This window comes from Babylonia areolata, chromosome 35 (genome assembly GCF_041734735.1).
Source record: "Babylonia areolata isolate BAREFJ2019XMU chromosome 35, ASM4173473v1, whole genome shotgun sequence".
Classification (NCBI taxonomy): Eukaryota; Metazoa; Mollusca; class Gastropoda; order Neogastropoda; family Buccinidae; genus Babylonia; species Babylonia areolata.
This window is the reverse complement of record NC_134910.1, coordinates 12,119,298-12,124,382: the sequence shown is the minus strand read 5'-3', so window position 1 is coordinate 12,124,382 and position 5,085 is coordinate 12,119,298. Positions and strand designations below refer to the sequence as shown.

The 5,085-nt window shown below is 45.2% G+C and overlaps 1 long non-coding RNA gene across 1 annotated transcript; it reads left to right on the top strand.

The window, feature by feature from the left end:
- The first annotated feature begins 576 nt into the window (after nucleotides 1-576).
- LOC143278096 (uncharacterized) lies at nucleotides 577-3,935 on the top strand. Its single transcript, XR_013053828.1, has 3 exons — nucleotides 577-663; nucleotides 2,928-3,014; nucleotides 3,824-3,935. It is a non-coding gene; the product is annotated as an uncharacterized LOC143278096 (long non-coding RNA).
- The last annotated feature ends 1,150 nt before the right edge of the window (nucleotides 3,936-5,085 follow it).

Here is a 5,085-nt window from a genome sequence, read left to right as displayed (position 1 = left end):
CCGCGAACTTCGAAGACCCTGCAAGCGCTTCAAGGACACCTTGAAGACAAACCTCAAAGCCTGTGACATAGTCATCGCTTCCTGGGAAACTGATGTCCTTGACCGCTCTCGCTGGAGGATGCTGTGCTCTTGTGGCATAAAGACGTTTGAAAACAAGAGAACGCTTGCCATTAAGGAGAAGCGAGAGCGAAGGAAGCAGGGCTCAGCTTCTGGAGATGTTTTCCTTTGCAACACCTGTGGGAAGTTCTGTGCATCCAGAATCGGCCTCTTCTCCCATATGAGGACACACACCGACAGATAAGCCTGCCTGCCTACTCACCCGTCGGTCCGACGGGAGACTCCATATGTACAACTGGCTAAGAATGATGCACTTTTAATGAATAAAAACACCACAGTGGTATCAAAAGTTGAAAAGCAGTATGATAGTCAGTTGGGAAAAGGAACACCTCGTGGGCACTACACCGGGAAATATATTCGATGATTATTTCTTGTGAGCATCCCACACACGCCTGACATGGAGAACAGGGTGATGAGGATCACTCACAATATAATCACCCCGGTACCTGTGACTTACAGGTGTGGTACTTGGAAAACGGTGTGCTGGGAAGACGTCCACTCTGTGTGTGATGGGGACTGTATGTGATGAGGAGACCTTCACCTGTAGTGAGTTATACAGCTGGACTGTCGTGCCTTTCTGCTGCGCCTCCCTCAAGTCTCTGTCTGTCTCTCTGTCTTTTCTCTCGGTCTTTCTGTCTGTATAGATATAGATAGATAGATTATATCATAAATCCAAGCCCAGATCTCTTCGTTTTTTCCATGAGGTAATGGAGGACGCACCAAAAAACAGTCTTTGTTGGTCTTTTAACTATTAAAACTGTATTTGCGTTTGGGGTGGGATGGTGGTTTTAAAAAGCGATCCAAAACAAAACAAAAACTTAACCAAAAAAAGAGGAAACTGCTGAGCTATGGTGAATTTTCGTTGCTGAGTAGTGGTTTCACCCTGGTTAGCAGTCAGGAGCCGGTACCAAGCCCAAAGAGCACTACACAATGCGAAATACCTTTCGCTAGCTGTGCAAACCAACCTTCCTTGCGGAGGTACATTAGGACCAACATGAGCATAATTGAGAACTTTTTTAGAACCACCCCGCACCCCAAACGCAAATACACGTTTACAGGTCAAACGATTAACCAAGGTGTTTTTGGTTCGTCCTCCATTACTTTATGGGAAAATGAAGACATCTGGGCTTGGATTTATCGTTTAATCGAGAATAGCATACCATGCATTATCATGTGAGCCCAACAGATTATGGTGCGATGTTAAAAATTATATATATATATATAGAGAGAGAGAGAGAGAGAGAGAGAGATATCCCTGTCTGTATTTCTCTGTCTGTCTGTCTGTCTGTCTCTCTCTCTCTCTCTCTCTCTCTCTCTCTCTCTTTCTCTCTCTGTGTCTCTTTCTCTCACTATCCCTCTGTCTCTATTTCCCTCTCTTTCTCATTCTCTCTGAACTTGTAATGATTTTTGTGTGTGTGCTATATTCTTATACCAAGCATTCAAAAGAAGAGAAATTGAAAGCTCTTGACCATGTCTTAGTATTGCTGTTATACTGTGTAATATTGATAATCACTGCTTATGTATCATCCAGTTCGGCACATACGTTTTTATGTTTATATCCTGGCTTAAATTTACTATTTTCCTACTTGCTGAAAACTGATGTTGTTCCCTTCGTTTGGGGCTTTGGCCTTTATGAATAAATTCCAGCTACAGTTTCCATTCTCTCTCCGCCCCCACCCCTCCCCCAACCCACCCTCTCTCTTCTTCTTCTTCTTCTTCTCATTCTCACGCTCTCTCTCTTCAAGCCACATCCAATCAAGTTCAAGGTTTTGTGTGTGTAAAATTCATAATTTGTAATCATGCAGTAAAGACACGCTTTTTGTGTAACACAAACAGACACCAACGGTTTACTCTGACCAGATTTAAATTTAGTATTTCTTACCCAAACAAGTAAAAGTAGGCTACACAGATATGCAAAGAATCCAGAGAGGATGAAGTTTATTTTGTTTTGAAATTGTCTTCCCAGACTGACCCTCGAGTTGAATTTATTCCAAAGAAATGGTATAGATATCCATGTTTATCTCGACAGTGTTTATTGATGTCATCGAATTTTGAAGATACTTTGCGCAATTTAGTTTTCTAGACCTCTTTCATATTGGGCACTTCCACGAAAGACAGCTGTATTCTAATTGTTGTAGTAATTGATAAGTTTTTGGAGTATAAACAGTCATAGTTAATTTTTTTTAACACACCTGTTTATATGGGGCTGTGGCCTTAAACTGAATAAATCGTCTGATCCAAGGGCTGTCTTGGCTATTGAATGCCTGTGTAGCGTGTGGCTAATGTTAACCTATTCAACAACAACAAGGTGTTTGACACTATCACATTCAGTACGTACCATGGAATATCTGCTGTTAACAGAGTAATGACAACACTTTATACTTACAAAGACTGAACAAAAAAAAAGTTTCCCTGATTCCCGTGGCTCGCCTTGTCTGTTGATTCTGAATGTAAACTGTGCCAAAGAGACTTTCTATGTGAATTTTTGTTTGTGTTTGTGCCTGTCTGTAAACTGCGCCAAGGAGACTTTCTGTGTGAAAGTTTGTGTTTGTGCCTGTTTGTAATCTGTGCCAAAGAGACTTTCTATGTGAATGTTTGTTTGTGTTTGTGAGTACATAAACATGATCCTTGCATTAAACAGTAACACTACAATAATAATGATAACAACAGTAATTGTCATAATGATGACAATGTCAGTGGCGACGATTAGGTATAGTACTTGACAGCGACGATTGTGAACTAGTCAGTGATAGTCATATGATGATGTAGATGACGATATTATTGGCGATAGTGACGTCACCTGTTGTCAGAACTGGCCAAGTCTTCTAAGTGTGAAGTCGTGGCGGAAGGGAAAAACTGTGTGTCTGGCACTGTCTGTGACGTTCTGCATACCTGTAGTAAGTATGAACACACACACACAACACACACACACACACACACACACACACACACACACTGCCACAGTCTGTGACTCGCGGGGGGAGGGGGCGTGTATTAAGTAAGAACAGGCGCGCACAAACTGACACACAAACACAACACGCACGCGCACACACACACACACACACACACACACACACACACACATGCGTGCGCGCGCGCACACACTGTGGCTTCTACGCGGGGGCGCGCGCGCGCGCGCACACACACACACACACACACACACACACACACACACACACATACACACACACACACACACACTGGCACTGGCTGTTACTCTCTGGGGGCTTGTAGTAAGTATTTACATGTGCGCGCGCACACGCACAAACGCGCGCGCACACACGCACGCGCGCGCGCGCACACACACACACACATACACAACACACACACACACATACACACACTGGCACTGTGACTCTCTTGGGGCTTATAGTAAGTATGAACACGCGCGCGCGTGCACACACACAGGTGCGCGCGCACACACGCGCAGACACACACACACACTGGCACTGGCACTACCTGTACTGTGACTCTCTTGGAGCCTGCAGTAAGTATGAACACATGTGCACGCGCGCGCACACACACACACACACACACACACACACACACACAGAGGTTAGCTGTGAATATCGTGAACAACATATTATACATATCAGTGTGTGTGTGTGCGGGCGCGAACGTGTGTGTGCGTGTGAAATCATTTCACATTATGTTCCTTGTGTGTGTGTGTGTGTGTGTGTGTGCGTGCGCGCGCGCTCGCTCGCAGAAACAGAACGTGGCAATCCATGTGATAGCACACACAGTTGCGTGGCGGGTGCATCCTGCAGCGCCAGCAACACCTGTGAATGCAAGTTAAAGGTGGCTTCACCAGACGGCAGTATCTGTGGTGAGTGCTGTTCTGTCGGTGTCGTCCCGATTCGTCTATTCCCGATTCGCCTGTCGCAGCACTGGTGATCCCGATTCACCTATTTCCAGTTCCCAGTTGCACTCTGTGTGTGTGTGTGTGTGTCTGTCTGTCTGTCTGTGCGTTAAAAAAAAAATGATTAGAAAAGGGGTGGTCGGGGTTTGGGGGGCGGGGGAGGGGGGAATCACCCGGTCTCTTATGTTGGCGTTCTGGTCTCTGTATCGATAATTTATTTTGATACAATAAAACGTGTCCGCCTCTCTCGCTTTGAATACTGACGAATCTTTATCCAAAACTGAATTGTATTATATTTGCTTGGAAGCCCCCGTCTGTGAAAGCACTCGTAATATTTCGCCCTGTCTCAAGACCAAAGAGAATTACAAGTGTTCATAGAAACTGATAGTGGTACCTGCGTACGAACATTAGTGTGGTTGTACATATGTGTTATACAGTCAAGAGAGAGAGAGGCTGAGTTGGCTAAACGGGACTATCGTGCAGGCAAACAAAGGACAGAGTCAAACTCTGAAGAGGCCCTTGAGGGTGGCGGCACGATCTAAGAGTAGGCGAAACGGAAATAGGCTAATCGGGCTTGCACCGTTCTGTCATGTCCATCAAAGTCATTGATCTGTTTGTTCTGCCTGAAACAAGATCTAACCGGGATTTCTGATCGACTTCTACCTGTTACCTGGTCGAAGGTTGTAAAGCTGATAATGTGAACTGTCTCAAAACTGGATGAAAAACTGGATGAAGTGGCAGGTATCACTTTTGTTGGTCAGTGCTATATCTCTAAATAACAGCTGCCTGCAAAGTATATCCAACTGATACCTCATATCTGGCCATAAAATGCTTATCTGACAATCGGTGCAGCCCCTGAAACTAAATGAAACTTGGGGGAGAGGGGGTGGGTGGGGGATTGTATGAACGTGTCCATGGGACTTAACGATTGTTGTTGTCTGGGGGTGTCTCAGCGAGTGCTGCCCTGCATTTAAAGCAACAGAGTAGGCTCCTCTGAGCATGACCTGAGTGACTCGGCAGCAGGGTATGTTCTTCTCTGGTGTGGGGCCTCATGGTGACCTAACGAAGACAGTTCACTGTGGACGCAGGTGTAGAGATTGCGGTATTAC